Consider the following 21414-nt stretch of genomic DNA (forward strand, 5'->3'; position numbering starts at 1 on the left):
AAAAAAAAAATGAGAGAGAGAGAGAGAGAGAGAGAGAGAGAGAGAGAGAGAGAGAGAGAGAGAGTGTGTGTGTGTGTGTGTGTGTGTGTGTGTGTGTGTGTGTGTGTGTTCTGGTCCTAAGGCTTGAACTCAGGGGCTGGGCACTGGCCCTGAGCTGTTCTGCTCAAGGCCAGTAACTCTGCCACTTAAGCCACAGCTCCATCTCTGCCTTTTAGCTGGTTCATTAGAGATGGATTTCCCTACCCAGGCTGGCTTTGAGTTGAGATCCTTAGATCTTAGCCTTCTGAGTAGCTAGGATTTACAGACGTGAGTCACTGCACCCAACTTTGTTTCTTTTATAGGATAACATGGACATGCCTTAGACATACCCTGGTGTGTTTTTATCAGACCACTTTTAAGAATGAAAGCCTTGAGCTACCCTAATTATAAGTGCACTGAAGTCAGTGACAGATTAAACATTAATTTTAATATGGCTAATCCATTTTAATCATTGAAGATAAAGTATTATGAAAATGTACACATCCAAATTAGTAATTTACAATTGAGAATGAAATTTATATTAAAAGCTTAAGTAATTAAAGAAGATTAAGTGGAATCACACTGACACTGTATGAAGTGTGATGCTAACTTATGGTCATGAGTCTGTAATAACTTCTTTTCCACTCTGCAAATGTCTTACACGTGAAAGCTAGTAGCTACTGAAATGATGTTGGCAAGCTGAGACTCCGATCCTTTGACCTTATGTCCCCTTTGCTTTCTCAGGATGCACCATTGTGCACCTCCTACCCACCCGGGTCAGTGGTGTCAGAGTTAGATCTGTAATGTTTTCTCTCCTTTGTTTGGGGGTTTATGAATCTTTGTTGAAATCTGCATGCCAATTAACCAGTCTCCAAAAGTAGAATCCATTTTGCATGTCACAATCCAGGTTTTCGTGGCAATCTGAGATGCAATGATTGATAATGAAGAGTTAGCATACATAGAGCCTCTTTCAATTATATTAACTTTTCTAAGACACCAATTGTGAATCCATTTTTCCTGCCTGGTTTTGTGACGTGGCTAAAGGTCATTGGAGTGTGTGGTATCACCTTTCAATTGAACTGTAAATTTGCCTTAGGAATTTGTTTAAAGACTAGCAAGTGAAACCTTGAGGATGTTCATACTAATAAAGATTACAAAAATAAAATTCTTGTCCTGTTAGGTCAGTTTTATGCTTTAATTATTTTAATGGTTTGACTAGTTTTCAGAATTGGTAATTTTGAAAATACTTTAAAGGCATTTGTTTTTGGTGGCTTGTGTGCTACTTCTTAGGATTTGGGAACGTAAACAAACATTGGGTAGTACAGATAATGACAAAGTCTTTTTGATGTAAAACCGAAAATTTATAACTATATTATCCTTTAAAGAAAGCACTACATTTTTTTCCATTTAATTTTTTTTCATGTTTTAAAATGGCAGTTATAAAGGTGATGTACAGAATACAGTGATGTACACCACTTGCAGCCTTTTCTGTTTATATGGCTGAGGAATCCAGCCCAGAGCTCATGCATGCTTGGCAAGCCACATTCCCAGATACGCCTTGACTTTAAAAAAAAATTAAATTATATATTCACAAATAGTTCTAAATGGCCAGGGCAAGTAGGTATATAATAGATTCAAACAGATGTATAGTATTTGTCACTGGAGTATTTGTATGTCACATGGTGTTCATGAGATGTTGAAAGATCTTGTATGCTCTTTTTCTCTAGTTTCAGATTTTGTATATGTTATGTATTTACAAAGAAAGCCTTTCAATACAGGCATAGGTTTTGTTGTTATTTAGGGCCTCCCATTTGGCTGCAATGACTACTCTGTTGATTTTGAGACAGTTCTTTTTAGAAAAAAGTTTTACCTGAAGCTTCATACAATGATTATGATCCTGTAGCCAGAGTTTGGATGATTGTGAGTTTGAGACCGGTCTGGTCTAAGTTGTTCCCAAAGCAAGAAAGAAGTCAGCTGCGTGTTAAAGGTCAGCTGCGTTAAAAGGGAATCCTACCAGGATCAAGGTTCAAGGATTAGTGACATGAACCTTGTTCGTGCTTTTACTTTATCATTGAGAACTATGTTTGTTGTCATCAAAGGTACCTTAGCAATGAGTAGGAAGTACAAATAAAACTCCATAAGAACCTCCAGAACTTTGTCATCAGCTTAGGTTTAAACATCTTGTAGCTGTTTTTTATTTTTAATTGGAAGTTTAATGAGTTATATAACATTTTTATTGTATTGGGAATCAGAGTCAGGACCCTATGTTTTAATATGGTTATTGTTATTAATGTTGTCTTTCTGGCTGACAAACAGAAACTGGAATTAGAAGTATTGGTAAGGTAATTTATGCATTTACCCAGTGCTTAACAGGTGCCTACTAGGGCACAGGGATTGACATACACCTGACCAAAAATACTGACTTTGGATGTGAATCTGGAAGGTAACTTTTCAGAGGCTAGGTAGTCCCCACTGGGCATGTGAACATGTGTGGAATGTTAAGGAATCGAATCAACTCGGGCAACTTGTTAGGAAAGCTGCACAATAAGGCTCTTTTTTTTGGTGGAGGGGGGGGTGTCAGTCATGGGGCTTGAGCTCAGAGTTTGGACCCTGCCCTTGCTTTGTTGCCCAAGGCTAGTGTTCTACCATGTCAAACCACAACTCCACATCTGGTTTTCTGGTGGTTAGTTGGAGATAAGAGTCTCATAGACTTCTGCCTAAGCTGGCTTTGAACCATGGTCCTCAGATCTCAGCCTCCTAGGTAGCTAGGATTATAGGCATGAGCACTGGTACCCAGCACTTAGGCTCTTAATGATGCTGACCAATAGCTGATGAGACCCCTCTCAGCACTAGAGTTGAAGGGAGACGGTGGACAATGCAGGGAATGCTGTTCTGCTGCTCAGTGAGCCCCTCCCACCCCATTCCAACCTTGAGGTGTCAGGCCAGAGATCACAATGCTGGGAGATGAGCTTCTGCCCTTTTTGTATTTATTGCTATGTATTTTCTTAATCTGGCCCCAAGTTCAAGCCCCAGTCCTCCCCCCCAGACACATAAAATAATTGTATAAATTTGATAATGTTCATAATCAATTGGATACAAGATAGACAAAGTAGTTTTATGTCTGGCCAATCCAAGGATTTATATTCTTGAGTTCTTCTGTTACCTAGAAATGGTCTATGGCATTGCTTCCTTAACTGGTTTTTTTGTTTGTTTGTTTGTTTGTTTGTTTTGCCAGGCCTGGGCCTTGAACTCAGGGCCTGAGCACTGTCACTGGCTTCTTTTGCTCAAGGCTAGCACTCTGCCACTTGAGCCACTGCACCACTTCTGGCCATTTTCTGTATACATGGTGCTGAGGAATTGGACCCAGGACTTCATGTGTATGAGGCAAGCACTCTTGCTGCTAGGCCATATTCCCAGCCCCCTTCCTTAACCTTCATTGCACTTTTGAGCATTCTATACTAATTCTCCATTTGGCTGGTGGAAAAAATAACATAAACTGCAAGGATCCAGTTGTTCATGGAGTCCAAATGGGGGGATTAGCCATCTCTTTCAAGTTATTTTTCTGAGGACCAAACCATACTTCATAATTGCATCATTTGATTTTTAAGCCCTAGCTCTTTCCTTGAATTCTCACTTCTTAGGATCCAATCCATGAGGAAATCAAGTCACTTAAAAATGAACATATTTCCTAGAATAACCGAATCGTATCTAATTATAAAGTTCCTGTTTTTATATTAGATCCTATTAAGTGCACATTGATATCATAATATGGTACTAAACATTAAGAAACTTCAGTGATCTGGCCATTTATCACTTTGTGTTATCTAAGTACTTATTCCAACCTCTCAATGCATTTATATGTTAAGATAAGACATTTGGGGGGCTGGGAATACGGCCTAGTGGTAAAGTGCTTGCCTCCTATAAATGAAGCCCTGGGTTCGATTCCTCAGCACCACATATATAGAAAAAGCTGAAGTGGCGCTGTGGCACAAGAGGTAGAGTGTTATCCTTGAGCAAAAGGATGCCAGGGACAGTGCTCAGGCCCTGAGTTCGAGGCCCAGGACTCGCAAAAAAAAAAAACTAAACCAAAAACCCAAAAGATAAGACATTTGGGAGGTCAAAATAGTCAATGGTTTGAGGGCATCTTGGGCAACAAGTTTATAAGACCCTATGTCTAGGAACAAATTCAGCTCGGTAGTGCTTGTTGAAGCCTTAGAAGTGGCCCCAGCTCCATGGGTAACAGAAGTAATGAAAAGGGAAGGTGTGAGGCCCTATCAAAAAACAATAACTAAAGAAAAATGTGTTTGGGGCATAGAACAAGCGGTTGAGTGATTACCTAGCTAGCAAGAGACCCACAGAGTAGTCTTAAGAGAGACAATACTCAAGAGCACTCCTGTGCAAATCTGGACAAGCAGACAGACAAGCCCTGGGTGGCTACATCTAAATAACAGACAGGGTGATTTATCAGAAATTTATTTTTCATACTTGGAGACTGGGAAATTAAAGATCAAGGTGTTAGCTAATTCATTATCTAGTGAGGGCCCTGCTCTGTCTTGTCAATCACCACCTTGTCTTTTTTTTTGCCAGTCCTGGGGCTTAACCTCAGGGCCTGAGCACTGTCCCTGAGCTTCTTTTGTTCAAGGCTAGCACTCTACCATTTGAACCATAGTTCCACTTCCAGCTTTTTTAGTGGTTAATTGGAGATAAGAATTGCATGGACTCTTCTGTTCATCCTGGACTAGCTATGAAATGGTAGGTGTTTCTGGGGAGAAGAATCTGTAAATTTATTCTATTTTTTAAGTTCTTTTTTATTTTTTATTGTCAAAGTGATGTAGAGAGAGGTTACAGTTTCATATGTTAGGCCTTGGGTACATTTCTTGTACTGTTACCTTCTCCCTGTAAATTTACTTTAAGACTGGGTAAGAGGGCCTGGGAATATGGCTTAGTGGTAGAGCGCTTGCCTTGTATACCTGAAGCCCTGGGTTTGATTCCTCAGCACCACATATATAGAAGACAGCCAGAAGTGGCACTGTGGCTCAAGTGGCAGAGTGCTAGCCTTGAGCAAAAAGAAGCCAGGGACAGTGCTCAGGCCCTGAGTTTAAGCTCCAGGACTGGCAAAAAAAAACTGGGTAAGAGTCCCCTTTTCACACGGTTTATAAACCTTTAATAAATGCAACTTTGGGAAAACTTACAAATTTTCTCCAGTTCAGTCACTAGGAGGAGCCTGTGACTAGCAAGTCCATGTTGCTTTCTAAATTCCCACGAATTTTCTACAATTCTACTTTGAAGATTTAAGTTGGATAAATTCTCAACTCTGCTTCTATCCTGAAGTAACTTTCATTTTTGCAGAAGCCTTGATTTGCTATAAGAATGAAGTGAAAGTATAATGAAGAATGTGCTGAAATAGTAGATTAGAAGGTTGTATTATTTTGCTTTTGGCTGAGGCCAATTCTACTGAATTATAGTTTGGGTTATTATAAATAGATTTATAAAACAAATGATAATCTGGGCATCTTTTTGGTGACTTAAGTGCATCTGTTCCCCCATTTAAGACGTTTCTATGTCTCTCTTGGGGTGTGTTTGAAACTGATGGAGGAATGCAAGTATTTGGCACAGTTTCCTGGGTCTACAGGAAAGGTGATCACATTTGCTTGTGTGCCTAGGATGTGATTAGGTGAGCTGTTGTTATGGCCAAAGAACTCGTCTCAGAGTCTCAAGTTAAACCTCATCCTTTCAAGCCTCGTCTGGCTGAGTGGGTCTCCTGCCTGCAACGTGGCCAAAGTTGAAATCCATGAGGAGATTCTAACGTTGTAGCTGGTTGCTATGTCTTGAGCTTGGAATCCTAACTACTTGGGTGGTAGAGTGGGAGATGGAAGTTTGAGGCCAGCCCAGGCAAAAAGTTCAAGAGGCTCCATGTCAACCAAGGTCTGGACACAGCTGCGTGCTTGTTACGCCGTCTGTGGAGGAAATGCAATGGTGTGCACCTGTCGTCCTCAGTGATAGAGAGGAATGTAAGTGTGGGGAGGTCGTAGTTTAGTCCAGCAAGACTAGAGTGAGGCCCCCAGTTAGAAAACAGCCATCAGAGGCTGGGTTTGTGTCTTGTGCCTGTAATCCTGGCTACTAGGAGGCTGCTATCTGGAGGATTATGGCTCAAGGCCAGCCCAGGCCGAAAATTTGGCTAGATTTTATTTCTGGCAAAAAGCTAGGCTAGAGATGTGGCTCAAGTAGTAGAGTTCCAGCTGAGGAATCTAGAGGCTCTAAGTTCAACACCCCCCCCCCATTCTGAAATTGTGCATTCAGTTCTTAGGTGAAAATCGCTTGACTATCTAAAATGAACCAGGCAGAGTTTGTGATCTTTTTATTCATCACTGGGTCATTTTGACTTGATCCGAAGATTTTTTTTTTCTGGTCCTGAGGCTTGAACTTTGGGGCTTGGGCACTGTCCATGGGCTCCTTTTGCTCAAGGCTAGCACTCTACCACTTGAGCCACAGCGCCACTTCCAGCTTTTTCTGTGGTTAATTGGAAAGTCTCACCAACTTTGCTGCCGGGGCTGGCTTCGAACTGCAACCCTCAGGTCTCAGCTTTCTGAGTAGCTAGGATGAGAGGCGTGAGCCAGCAGTGCCTAGCAATCAGAAGACTTTTAGAGATGATGAACAACACGAGGAAAAGGCATTTCTGTGATTAGCCAAGAAAATACTTTAAATTACTCAAATTACCCTTTTAGTGAAATGTCATGTATACAAAAGTCCTGTTTTCCTTAAGGGACTCTCTTGACAATAAATGAAGCTCCAACCCCTTATCCAGACCTCTACTTCCAAGGCCTGTTTGTCTGCCTCTTTTCTTACCAGAATCTTTGCGTCTATCTTATACTCTCTCATTTCTATCATCTCTGTGTCTCATTTTGACTTTTCACCTGTTGGCCGTCATGATGTTACTGCATGCTTCTGGTGGGCTTCAGGGGTCTAGAAGGAGGCTGTGGTGTTAGGAGAGTTCTCAAAGAGCAAGCATAACGTAGGCACCAAGTGTTTCTGCAAGAGCTCCTGCTCTGTGGGCCTAGAGATGCCTGGAGGTCCGCTTCCACCCTGCTGCTCAGCCCTGGACCAAAGCTGAAGCATTTGTCCTGACACTTGAAGGGGCTTGGTTGGTCTATACACTTAGAAGTTCAGGGCCTTTCTACTTCAAGCTCAGCTCCGAGGCTTCTGGAAAATGCATTGGGTGGGATGTTTACCTCACTCCTAGACTATGGGCTTTTTTTTTTGGCTAGTACTCAAGGTCTTGTTTGGCTGGTGCTCTACTACTTGAGCTATACCTCCAGACTGGCTTTTTTGTGCATGCTAGTCCTAGGGCTTGAACTCCTGGCATGGGTACTGTGCTCAAGCATTTTTGCTCAAGGTTAGTGCTCTAGTTCTAGTACTTGAGCCTCAGCCCCCCCTTCCATCCTTTTTGTTGTTGTTGTTAATTGGAGCTAAGAGTCTCCTGAACTTACCTGCCTCGGTTGGCTTTGAGTCCTGGTCCTCCGATCTCAGCCTCCTGAGCGGCTGGGATTACAGGTGTGAGCCGCCAGCGCCTGGAACCAGCCTGGCTTTCTACTGATTGTCATTGGAGATCAAATCTCATGGCCTTTTTTTTCCCCAGCTGGCTTCAAACTATCATCCTCTAGATCTCAGTGTCCTGAGCAGCCAGGATTCCAGGCTTGACACTTAGTACTTGGTTGTACTTTTTCCTTTTTTTTTTTTTTTTATAGTGTTACTGAGGTTTGAATTTAAGGCCTCACCCTTAGTAAAGGCGTGTGTTCACTTAAGCTATACCCTCAGCCCTTTTGCTTTTCTTTTTTCCTATTTCTCTTTCTTCCTCCCCCTCCCCATCCTCCTCCACTTTGTCGTCGTCTTCTTCCTCCTCCTCCTCCTCCTCTCCCTCCTCCTTCCTTTTCCTCCTTTTTTGAACTCAGGGCCTGAGCACTGTCCTTGAGCTTTTCTACTCAAGGCTAATGCTGTACCATTTTGAGCCACAGTTCCACTTCTGGTTTTTGGGTGGTTAATTAGGGTTAGAGTTTCATGAACTTTCCTGCCTGAGCTGTCTTTGAATTGTGAGCTTCAGATCTCAGCCCCCTAAGTAGCAGGGATTGCAGGTGTGCGCCACCAGCTGTTTATGCTTCTTGAGTAAGTAGGATGACAAACTTGCTGCTGATTGAGATGGAATTTTTACAACTTTTTGCCTGAACTGGCCTTGAACTATGGTCAGGAGGCCTTTCTCAATGCTGCCCAGCTTATAGGCTGAGACCCCAGTAGAAAAGTTGGAGATTGAGGATTCTGGTTGAATGAGCTATCTCCAACCCCCGTTGTCTTTTTTTTTTTTTTTTTTTTTTTGGCAAATTCTGGGCCTTGGACTCAGGGCCTGAGCACTGTCCCTGGCTTCTTCTTTTTGCTCAAGGCTAGCACTCTACCACTTGAGCCACAGCGCCACTTCTGGCTTTTTTCTGTTTATGTGGTGCTGGGGAATCAAACCCAGGGCTTCGTGTATAGGAGGCAAGCACTCTCCCGCTAAGCCACATTCCCAGCCTCACCGCTGCTGCCTTTTTAACCCATTATCCCCCTCATTTCTGTGCCTCCTCTGCCTTCCCAGACCAGGATGAAAGTCACCTCGGTCTGTTCTGTATTTTATGTATTTGTGTTCTGTAACTTACTTTCTTCCTATGTGCTTTAGGTCCAATGTGTAACACCTGCTCTGTGCAACGGAGCCAGAATCCACAAGCAAAGAGAGCTGGGCTGTGGCTCCAAGTGAAAGCTGTCCCCAGTGGATGATGTGGGGAGCTCTGCGATGTCCTGCTCCAATCGCTGTGGGAGATTTGGCTTGTGGAGGCCTCTGCGGGACATGTTGCTCTACTCATGCCCTTCTTCTGAGGTGTTGTTTCTTGGTATGTTTATATGTCAGGGGCTTCTACCTTAGACAAAAGAAACGGCTCTGATGTGTTCAGAATCTCCACTTGCACACATTAAAACTACCCTGAGCCATGCACTGGTGGCCCATGCTTGTGAGCCACTCAGGAGGCTGGGATCTAAGGACTGACATTCAAAGCCAGCCCAGGCTAGGAAGCACATGAGGCTCTGACCTTCAGTTACCCTTCAAAAGCCAGAAGTAGAACTGTGGCTCAAGGGGTGGAGCTCCAGCCTTGAACAAAAAAGCTAAGGCACAGTGCAGACCATGAATTCAAGCCCCAGTTCTGGTACACACAAAAACCTTCTTGATTAGGAGAGGAACACAAAGGTGCAATGCCTGTGTACTTCTGATCATATAAAATAATTACCATATAAACCTCAGGAAATGGAAGCAAGAGGGTTTCCCATTGCTGTTGTTTATCTTTTCTTTGGGTGAACAAATGTAGCAGTGGTACTCACTAGACACTGTTATGGAGACAGGAGGGAAAAATGGAGAGAGACAAGGAAGAGGTGATACTGTTCAAAAAGAAGTGTACTTACTACCTGATTTAGGAAACTGACCCCTTTGTACATTGCCTTTATAATTAAAATTACCCCCCCCCAATAAAATAACTTTTCTGAGTGTAGAAATATAAAAGACTACCTTTTTTGCCTGACTAACCATTATAAAGAAACATTACAAAATGATAGCTGCAGGGCTGGGAATGTGGCTTAGTGGTAGAGAGCTTGCCTAGCATGCATGAAGCCCTGGGTTCGATTCCTCAGCACCACATAAACAGAAAAAGCCAGAAGTGGCGCTGTGGCTCAAGTGGCAGAGTGCTAGCCTTGAGCAAAAGAAGCCAGGGACAGTGCTCAGGCCCTGAGTCCAAGGCCCAGGACTGGCAAAAAAAAAAAAAAAAAATGATAGCTGGCATTCCGCCATGGGTACTGTAGGTTAGGTGTGAGCTAAACCTGGGACTGAGCTTGTGGGGGTCACACTGCGTGATGCATCTCAACAAGAACTGAGCAAGAAAGAGATTGGGTGTTCTTGTGGGATGCACCATAGCCAAAGAGGAAATTAGTAAACCCGCGTGCGTGCACACGCGTGTGCACACACACACATTTTTCTGGGAGGACGTGTGACTAAACCTGCCAAGGCTTGTCATTGGTTTTATAATGTGCCACCGTCTCTTTTCCCGCCCTCTCATGTGAATTTCATCTTGACCTGTCTAAGCTGCGCATTGTACATGAACGTGGCGGTGATTCACAGTCAGACCTTGGTGAGCACTTCCCGGTCCAGGTGACCAGATGTAGGTGCTGTCCTCAGTGGCCTCCGCTTGTCCCCCACCAGATGCGGATCTGCCACCCAGGGACCGGAGATCTTTAGCCTCATTCACAGATCAGCATTTGAGCCATCTCTACCTTTAGTTGTGGTGAATAATGTGCCTGTGGACATGAGTGCTGTATTTCTTGAAGTGCTTGTTCTCATTCCTTTCGAGCTATCGGAATCACACTTTTCAGTCAAGTTCCTTCGTGGAGGGAATGGTAAATTGTGATCCTTTGGGTCACCCATGGCATTAAACTCCAATACAGTAGAATCTCTTAATGATTTTCTTGGTTCATATTTTTTTTTCTTTCTCTTTTATCTTTATCTCAATCTAAATATTTTGTTGGTTCCTTCTGGGAAGGATCCTGGTTACCAAAATTTGCTTTCTCATGTAAGTGATACTTTCTAGATCTATTTTCCCCAAATTTCACACATTTCTGATCTCTTTGGGGACTATTCAGTTATGATAATGTTGCTTGAGGTTAGTGGGATACACAGATTATAGCCCTATTCCATCCAGGGCTCCCATCCTTTCTTGGCTTTCTTCTGGTTACTTGCCCTTATGACATTTAAAAATAAAATTGTGCTGATACTGAGCTTTAACTAAGGGCTTAGGAGCTGTCACTGAGCTGTTTGCCCAAGATTAGCACTCTACCACTGGAGCCACAGCGCCACTTCCAGCTTTTTCTATATATGCAGTGCTGAAGAATTGAACCCAGGGCTTCGTGTATATGAGGCAAGCACTCTACCACTAGGTCATATTCCCAGCCCCAACTTTTTAATTTTTTTTTTGAGATAATCTTATGGACTTTCTTGCCTGGGGTGGCTTTGAACCACAATCCTCAGATCTCAGCCTCCTGAATAGCTAGGATTATAGGTGTGAGCCACTAGCACCCCGCCCTTAGAACATTTTAAATAATCAAAGAACATAGATCAAGAACCTAACTGATGTCTGAACACTGAAGACTTCTCCCATCCCCAGTCCTCAGAAGCTTCCTTGGTGTCGTGTGTGGTCTTCTTGGGGGTCATGGATTGGAAATAGAAAATATCTTAGCAACAGTTTCAAGGTCTTCTTTGATATGTATTTGGAGATGGATGTTTTGGGAGAAAAGCACACTGAGCCTCTCCAATGGATTCACATAAAATGGGTTTATCTCATTCATCCCTGTTTGCCAGCATCGTTTTTATCCCCGTTATACAAAAGGTAGGAGACTGGAAAGATGATCTGGGCATGTGTGGACTGGATGCTGCCTCCTCCTTTCAGACGCTAGCTCATGTTTGCACATGAGCAGCAACAATGCAAAGGCAAAAATGCTCACTGGCAGAGTTAGCTGGACTTTCTCGAGCCTAGAGACTCAACTGGGGAGCTTGGAAGATTTGAACAAGACATAAAGACTATTTTATAGCTTATCTTTTTTTTTTTGGCCAGTCCTGGGCCTTGGACTCAGGGCCTGAGCACTGTCCCTGGCTTCTTCCCGCTCAAGGCTAGCACTCTGCCACTTGAGCCACAGCGCCGCTTCTGGCCGTTTTCTGTATATGTGGTGCTGGGGAATCGAACCTAGGGCCTCGTGTATCTGAGGCAGGCACTCTTGCCACTAGGCTATATCCCCAGCCCATAGCTTATCTTTTAACAGTGATATGCTATAATTTCCCACTAGACAAGAGAGGAGCCCGGGCATTATTTTTCTAATAGATTAGGGGGCAAATTGACCTAAATTTAGCTGGAAAATGATGCTTATGCCTGTACGGGGTAGAAGAGGGTCTGGCACTTGGGCCCACTTGGGCCTCTTCGTGGCTTCTCTGGGATAAGGAGGGCATTTTCCCGCTGTAGATTGCTGGCAGCAGGGACATTAATGGGTCTCAGGAGTCCAGAATCCCAAGTCTTAGGTGCTTTGCCACATTCATTTCCCAATTGGTTGTAGCAACGAGCTCTCCAGTAGAGCATGCAGGACTCTTAAACATTCCTCAAGGTTTGGGGCTATTACGATTGATGGAAGCGAGTATGCACAAGTTTTGGTGTGGGTCTGTTTTTCTTTCTCTGGGAGGAAAGCTCAAAGAATGGCCAGTGTATCTTTACATTTTGAAAACCAAGCCGATTGTGTTCAAGTGCCTCTGCAATTGCACATCCCACCAGCAAGGGCCGGAGGTCGTTGGGAGGGACCGCAGTAGCGTTTGGCCCTGTCACTCTGTTTTAGTTCAGCTATTGTGGTAAGTATGCAGCGATCTCCTGGGTCCTTCGTTTCCATTTCCCTCTGACTGAAGACACTGAGCATCTTTCCATGTGTTTGCCATCTGTTGTTCCTTTTGTCCATTTTCTAATTGGATTGTTTGATGTTTTTTTTCTGCTGTTGACTTTTGAGAGTTCCTTATATATTTTAGATAGGAGACGGTTATTAGACATATGTTGGCAAATATTGGCTCCGAGGCTGCAGCTTATCGTCTCATGCTCTTAATAGTCTTTTGAAGAGAAACTACATCGTCAGCTGCTTCTTCTTCCTCCTCCTCCTCCTCCTCCTCCTCCTCTTCTTCTTTTTCTTCTTCTTCTCCTCCTTCTTCTCCTTCTTCTTCTTCTTCTTCTTCTTCTTCTTCTTCTTCTTCTTCTTCTTCTTCTTCTTCTTCTTCTTCTTCTTCCTCTTCTTCCTCCTCCTCCTCCTCCTCCTCCTCCTCCTCCTCCTCCTCCTCTTCCTCCTCCTCCTCCTGCTCCTCCTCTTCCTCCTCCTCCTCTTTCACTTTTGATAAAGTCCAATTTATTTTTTTTTTGTTAATGAATCATGTTTTTGGTATGAGGTTTAACAACTCTTCCCAAGCTCTAATACCCCCAAATTTTCTCTTATAATTTTTCCATTAAAGCTTTATAGTATTAATTCTTATGTTTAAAATGAGTATCTGTTTTGTAGCCCAGTGACAGTGGTTCATGTCTCTAATCTTAACTACTCAGATGTCTAGTTCAAAGCCATCCAGGAAAGTCTATAAGAATCTCCAATTAACTATAAAAAAAAGTCATAGCTATGTACATATGATCATATAAGATGATATTAAGCAAAATGAACTTCCAGATATGGTAACAAAAGGTTTTTCATTGTTGTTATTTTTAATGTACTATGTGAAATTATTATTTTTCTTTTCTATGGTTTATCCCCTGTTGTCACTGTATTTGATTTTGGTACCCTGGATATTATATATATGTTTATCTGAACGAGGGAAGGGAAGGGGAATGTCAAAATGGTGACACAAAGGATAAAATGCGATCCAAGGCAACAGTAATACTCACAAGACAATATGTTGGAAATTATATGTACAAATTGGGGGGGGGGATTCAGAGGGAGGGAATGTGGTAGAAAAAATGAGGCGGACCATTTGTAAGGAAATGGAAGGACTTGGAAAAAATTATACTAAGTGAAGTGAGCCAGACCCAAAGAAACATGGACTCTATGGTCTCCCTCATAGGGAATAATTAGCACAGGTTTAGGCAAGTCACAGCAGAGCATCACAAGAGCCCAATAGCTACACCCTTATGAACACATAAGATGATGCTAAGTGAAATGAACTCCATGTTAATGGAAACAATTGTTATATCACAGTTATAACTACTTTCAACGTCCCATCTGTATCTGTAGCTTCTATTGTTGATGATGTGTGGTTGTACCTACACTATCTCTATAATCTTATCTGAGTATATTGGAAACCGTGTATACTGGTATTAGAAGTAGGAAATTGAAAGGGAATACCAAAATTGAGAGACACAGGGTAAAAAAGACAAACAACTACAAAAGCAATACTTGCAAAACTGTTTGGTGTAAGTGAACTGAACACCTCGGTGGGGAAAGGGGAAGGGGGAGGAAGGAGGAGAGTATGAGGGACAAGGTAACAAACAGTACAAGTAATGTATGCATTGCCTAACGTATGAAACTGTAACCTCTCTGTACATCAGTTTAATAATAAAAATTTGAAGAAAAAAATTTGAAGAAAAAAAGTGAGGGCAGAGGTAACAAGTTTGACAAGAAATATACTCACTGCCTTACGTATGTAACTGTAACCCTTCTCTACATCACCTTGACAATTTTTTTTTTAAACCAGAAATGAGTGGTTCAAATGGTAGAGTGCCATCCTTGGGCAAAGAAGCTATTGGATAGTATCCAGGCCCTGAGTTCAAGCCCCAGGATGAACACCACACACACACACACACACACACACACACACACACACACACACTACTCTCAGAACTTTTAGAAGGGAATGCAGCCCATAGTTCAGCTCTATGATCCACTGTCAGACTTCTGACCTATATAACAGATCTGTGCCATTTTGTGGTAACCTAAGTTTTTGGAGCAGAAATAGACAACATGCATAGTAAGTACCCCTTATCTCCCTCTTGTGTCTATATGCTCCATGTGATCTTGGCTGACAATAATAATGATCATTTGTTCATTTTCCTGTTCTTGGCAGCCTTGCTAGAGCTTTCTATTTGTCTTGACTTCCCAATAAATAGTCTTTTGTTTAACTAATTTTCTCTGATGTCTGTTTTTAATCTCATTGATTTCTGCTTTTATCTTTATTATCTCATTCTTACTTTCTGTATATTTATTCTTCCCATTATTGATTTCTCAGATTATTAATTTGAGTCTCTACCTCATTTCTTCTATGCCATGAGCATTTAGTGTTATATCATTCCCTTCATGATTTATTTTAGCTGTACCCACCCAATTTGATATATTTTCATGTCCATTCAGTTCAATATACTTTTTAATTTCCCTTGAGATTTTTTTTAAATCTATGGCTTATTTAGAGATCCTTTGGTTAGTTTCCAGTGTTTGGAGATTGTCCTGTTATACTTCTGTTATTAATTTTAGTTTGATTCCATTGTAGTCAGAAAGCTTTTTTTTTTTTTAAGATTTGCATTTTTTTCAAACTTGTTGAGGTCATTGTATGTCCCAGTGGTTTGTACCCTGTGGGTTCTTATAAAGGACATGTATTCTGTTGGTGTTGGATAGAGTTCTATAAAGGTCAATCCTATTGCTTGATGGTACTGTTGAGTTCTGTGGTATTCTTGCTGATTCCAGGTGTTCTGTTTTTGTATTGTGATCTCCAGCTTAAGTTATAGAATTATCTTTTTGTGTGTATGTATATTCCCTTGCTATGTTTTGAGGTACATGAGGATGTCACCAAGTACACACTGGCAAAATTTTAATATGTATATTTATAGCCTGCAGACTGTCTTTTTAAAAAGAATATCTTCCTCCATGTTTTCAGTTCCTCACAGTCAACTTTTATTCAGTAACTGGAACATTATTGAAATAAACAGTTCCTAAGTTTTAAGCTGTATACTCTTCTGAAAAGTACATGAAGCCCCACTATCCCGCTTCGCCCTGCCTGGAATACGCATCATCTCTTGGATAGCATACTCTACTCACCCATTAGACACAATAGTCTCAATGATCAGTTACTGTAGACGGGTCACAGAGCTTTCCTTTAGATAACCCTCGTTTTAATAGCCACAAAGCAGAGGGGTCCAGGGTGTAGAATCCGAAGGCCACACGGACACAGGACAAGGCTGTGAGCAGTGGTTAGCAGAGAGGAAAGACCATATAGACGGGTTGGATGCTATCCACGGTTTCTAGGCTTCCTCAGGTGACAGGCCAGCCTTTGAGCCACATCAATAGGAAAAGCATTTCCTCAGTAGAAAAGTCAGCAAACTATAAACAGGGCTTTCCATGGCCCTGTGCAGCCTTGGAGCCGCGTGGCCTGCTTACTGTGACAAGGTGTTTGCCTTCCTCAGCGAGCTTTCCTAGTGGAGGACTAGAGACCAGAGGCCGCAGGGGCCAGGGGCCACCTGTGGAGTCTTCAGAAGGCTCAGAAGTGTGCTATGTATGCAAAGGCATAGATGGAGTTACGGGAGAAAACATAGCGAGCTGGGCGGGGAGTGGGGGGGCGGCACTAGACTTCCTGGGGCCCGTGTTTCTCTATCATTTGGTGTTGCTGGGTTTTTTGTACCGTGTCTGTGTTGACTAGGCAAGTGAGTCATGCCCCTATCTCTACATTCTCATCTGGTGACGGTTTCTAGGAGTTGTGCCTTTCCAAAAGGAAAAGACTTCATTGCTCTTTGTATAGAGAAAGATGATGGCTTAGGTATGGCAATATTAAGCTGACTTTCTGCCAGCTCCTTGGTGTTATGGTGTGCATGTTTCCATCCTTGATTTGGGGAAAGCAACCTTAAAGTTGGACCATTTAGGAAGGACCCTGCCTCATTGTGTGTCTTCTCTCCTCTGCCAGTGGCGGACTGTCGTGTTCAGGTGACTTTGAAAAAAACATGTGCGTTTGATGTTTTTAGTATATTGATGATGCAGTTCACTTATATAAATAATGGATTTCACCATGACGTTTTAATACATAATGTATAATAGTTTGATCATATTCACCTTCCATTATCTCTTTTGTCTCTCTTCTCTCCATTTTCTTTTCTGAATCAGTACTCTTGTACCAATAAAACAAACCTAGAGTATATGGCTTTTGCTGCTACCATTCTTTTTTTTTTTTTTTTTTTTTTGGCCAGTCCTGGGCCTTGGACTCAGGGCCTGAGCACTGTCCCTGGCTTCTTCCCGCTCAAGGCTAGCACTCTGCCACTTGAGCCACAGCGCCGCTTCTGGCCGTTTTCTGTATATGTGGTGCTGGGGAATCGAACCTAGGGCCTCGTGTATCCAAGGCAGGCACTCTTGCCACTAGGCTATATCCCCAGCCCACCATTCTTTTTTTTTATTAAACTTTTTTCTTTATTGTCACAGTGTGGTACAGAGGGGTTACCGTTTCATATGTAAGGCAGTGAGTACATTTCTTGTTCAACTTGTTACCTCCTCCCTCATTTCCCCCTCTCCCCCCGCTGCTACCATTCTTGATATGGTTTTGCTAAGATTTCCAAAATCAGTTTCATTTTTTTCAAGTCACTTGACAAGTGAAGCACTGTCATTGTCTTCTACTCTCTCTTTTTTGGAAGGTCTAATTCATTCTTTTTTTTTCTTCTTTTGAAGGTTTCTTAACTTCCAAAATGTCCTACCGTCTTAGGCACTAACTTCCATGGTGCTTGCCCTAGTTTACATTCCCACCCACAGTATAGGACTCTTGCTTTCCCCTGTGTCCTTGCTAGCAGTGTTGTTTGTTTTTTTGATGGTTGCCACCTGACTGGAGAGAGATGAAATCATAGTGTGGTTTTGGTTTGCCCTTCCTTGTGTATCTATTAGACATTTATGCCTCTAATAACTTTCTGATCAATTTGCTTGCTCATTGATTAATTGTATTATTTGTTCTTTTGTTTATGTTTCGAGTTTCTGTATACTGTGGATATTAACCTTTTATTCATTGACTAGCTGGCAAAGATTTTCCCATCCTGTGTCTTATCTCTTGGTTCTAGTAATTGTTTCTTTTGCTGTTCAGGAACTTTAAATTTTGTGTAGTTCCATTTAGAAGAACAGTTCTTGTTCTTATTTTCTGAGCAATTAGATACCTACTCAGGAAATATTTAACTGTGCCTATATCTTCAAGAATTTCCCCCAGGAGATTTTAAATTTCAAGTTGATTTTTGTGGAGGATGAAAACTAGAGGTCAAGTTTCATTCTTGTACATGTAGATAATCAGTTTTGCTAGCAATGTTTAAGATGATGTCTTTCCTCCAGAGTATATTTTTGCTTCTTTTGTCAAAAATGAGATGGCTATAGTTGTGTAATTTTATTTATGAATTGTCTTTTATTCATTTGTTCTTCTAAGTAGCACATCGCTACTTAGTGCAAATGTGCTGACAACTATAATTTCTTCCTTATGAATCATCCATTTATTGACAGAGAAGTGCCCTTCATAGTCTCTTCTCATTGATTTCAGTTTGAAGTCGCTTTTTCTGGATATAAGCATGGTTTTCTGTAGTGTGCTTGGAATATCATTTACTCATCGCCTATTTTTTTTTCTATGTGAGATGTGTTTCAGCAAATGGTTGGGTCTTGCCTTCTAATCCAAATTACTATTCTATGTCATTTGGTTGGAAAATTGAGAACACGAATTCAGTATTAATATTGAAAAGTATATTTCATGTTACTTTTTAAAAAATACTTGCTTCTTCCCTATTCCTCCTTTTCCAATCTACTATCTAGTATTATTTGTTCTTTATTTTATTTTTAGGTTTTCAATAGTCTTCTTCTGTGGGCAGAATTCCTTTAAAAATCTTTTACAGAGCTTAGTAATGAATTCCTTTAGCTTTTGCTTTTCATGGTAGGCTTTTATTTCACGCTGCAATTATGAAGGGTAACTTCACTAGATATACTAATCTTGACAATGATTATATTTGAGGGCAATGTCTTCTATGTCCTTGCATTTAAATTTTGTGTTGAGAATTCTGTTCTTACTCTGATGAGCTTGTCATTGTATGTGACGGGTTTTAACTGTACTATGTGCAGTGATGTTCCTTTTCTAATCTTGCCTGCCTTCTACTGTAGAAGCCTCTTCCATCTGGACAATTCTCTTTCAAAGTTGAGGAAATTTTATTTCATAGAATATTTTATCTATGCTTTTAGTTTGTGTCTCTTCTCCTGGGTACCCATGATTCATAGGTTTGATCTTTTGATAGTGTCCTAAAGGTCTGGCATAATCTACTCATATTTTCTTACTGATTTTTCAATGTCTTTGATTGATCTAATTCCTCTGTTTTATCATCGATCCCTTATACTCAATTTTCTCTTTTTCTTTTTAACTTTTTAAATTTAATCTTATTGTCAAGGTGGTAGACAGAGGGGTTACAGTTACATACATACGTAGGGTAGTGAGTACATTTCTTGTCAAACTTCCGTTCTTATTGGTAAAGCTTTCCATTGAGTTCCTTGAGTGCGCGTGCATATATGTGTTTGTTCTGGTCCTCAGGGACTGTGCTCTCTGTTGGTTTTTATGCTCAAGGCTGGTGCTCTTCTACTTGAGCCACAGCTCCACTTCTGGCTTTTTTCTGGTTAACTGGAAATAACAGTCTTACAAATCTGTCTGCCCAGCTTGGCTTTGAACCTTGATCCTCATATTTGACAACCTGATGTATCTCTGGAGTTTCTAAATTTGAGTTATTGGGTTCTTCATTTCCAAGATTATAATTAGATGTTTTAAAGGTTTTCATCTTGATTAAATCTTTAAATATTCTGTGTGTGTGTGTGTGTGTGTGTGTGTGTGTGTGTATGCATGTGCCAGAACTGAACAGATACAAAATCAAGACCTTGTTGTTTTTTGTTCCTTACATGTTTTTTGTTCAAGGCTAGAGCCCTACCACTTGAACCACACCTTCACATCTGGCTTTTGGGTGGTTTAATTAGTGGCAAGATTCTCACTGATGTTCCTGCCTAGGCTGACTTCGAACTGTGATCCTCAGATCTCAGTCTCCTGAGTAGTTAGGATTACAGTAGTTAGTATCTGTAGTCCTAACTACTCATGAGCCAGCAGTACTTGGAAAGCTCTTTCATATCTTCCATTGTCTTATTTCCGTTATTTATTTATTTATTTTGCCAGTCCTGGGGCTTGAACTCAGGGCCTGAGCACGGTCCCTGGCTTCTTATTGCTCAAGGCTAGCACTCTGCCACTTGAGCCACAGCGCCACTTCTATCTTTTTCTGTTTATGTGGTACTGAGGAATCGAACCCAGGGCTTCATGTATGCAAGGCAAGCACTCTACCAGTAGGCCATATTCCCACATTGTCTTATTTTATTAAGCTGTTTTTAAAAAATTCTCTTTTGAGCTTTTGTTGATTCTAACTTTTAAAAATTTATTCAGCTGCTTATATATCTCTTTAATTTTGTTGATGATCCTTACCATACTGTTTTTTCTTTACTTTTTTAACTAGCTGAATTTTCTTATTTTTCACTACCACTAAAGTCCATTGTTGTGGGGTTGTTGGCATTTGAGGGAGACATGTTGTCTTTGTTTCACGGATATTGCATTTCTTCTCTGGGATTTATTTACACATCTCGAGTCTAACTTTGGTTGAAGGTTTCAATTTTTTGTGTCCCTTTAGTTGGGAATTCCTCAGAGTCTGTTATACTAGGCGGTGACTGGATTGTAGTGCCTTTTCTTGTCAGAATAACTGTGAAAGGGGTATGGTTCAGTAGACACACATCTACTTTTAATGTCCAAGACATTGTGTGCAGTTATTTTCTCTACTCAGGGTGAGGAAGCTATCACAGTTGATAAGCTACAATTCTGTGATTATAATAATGCCTGATGAAGACCAACCACCTTTACTTCTCCAGTGTCTTTAGATAAAATAGAAGGAAAGATGGACATATGTGTTCCAGAATGATTTTACTTTAGCTACGGTGGTACTGGAAAGGACAAGATGGGGATATTATTTTGATCTTGAGCTGCCATTATGGCCAGACAAGCAAAAATGGATATCTATATAGTCTGCAGATATTTACTTAGCCTCAGCATTACTTCTCTTAATTTGTCCACTGCAAATCTTCAGATGTCTTTCTGGAACTGGGAACTACCTCCAGTATGTTTTATGTTATAGGTATTCTTTTCTGTCCTGTAGAGAGAGCAAGGAATAGATTAGCTCTTGTTTATTCTTCTTCCAGAGAAGTGCCAAAATAATTTTGTCTCTCCCAGATGAAGTCAGTTTTAAAATTGTGGATCTCCTGAGGTTTATTTGGAAGAAGATAGTGCAGTTCTGAGAAACCAGCAGCAGGAGTTGCCAAGCTATCCCCACCCCTGGCTGAGGCTTCCGTTTCCTTTCATTAGGGTCAACTCAAGAATAAAAGCGCATTTGTACGTTTGGAGAGCCTGGCTTGAACACTTGCTCTTGCTACCTGAGGGATTAGGTGTCCCTTTCACTTGCCAGTATTGTCCAGTCCACCCGTGACACTTGTCCTGGTGTGTGCCCCAGCTCATTTGTGTCAAGATGCCCTTTGTGCTTGCTTTCTTTTTTTTTTTTTTTTTTTTTGGCCAGTCCTGGGCCTTGGACTCAGGGCCTGAGCACTGTCCCTGGCTTCTTCTTGCTCAAGGCTAGCACTCTGCCACTTGAGCCACAGCGCCACTTCTGGCCATTTTCTGTATATGTGGTGCTGGGGAATCGAACCTAGGGCCTCATGTATATGAGGCAAGCACTCCTGCCACTAGGCCATATCCCCAGCCCCTGTGCTTTC

This window comes from Perognathus longimembris, chromosome 18, assembly GCF_023159225.1.
Source record: "Perognathus longimembris pacificus isolate PPM17 chromosome 18, ASM2315922v1, whole genome shotgun sequence".
NCBI lineage: Eukaryota > Metazoa > Chordata > Mammalia > Rodentia > Heteromyidae > Perognathus > Perognathus longimembris.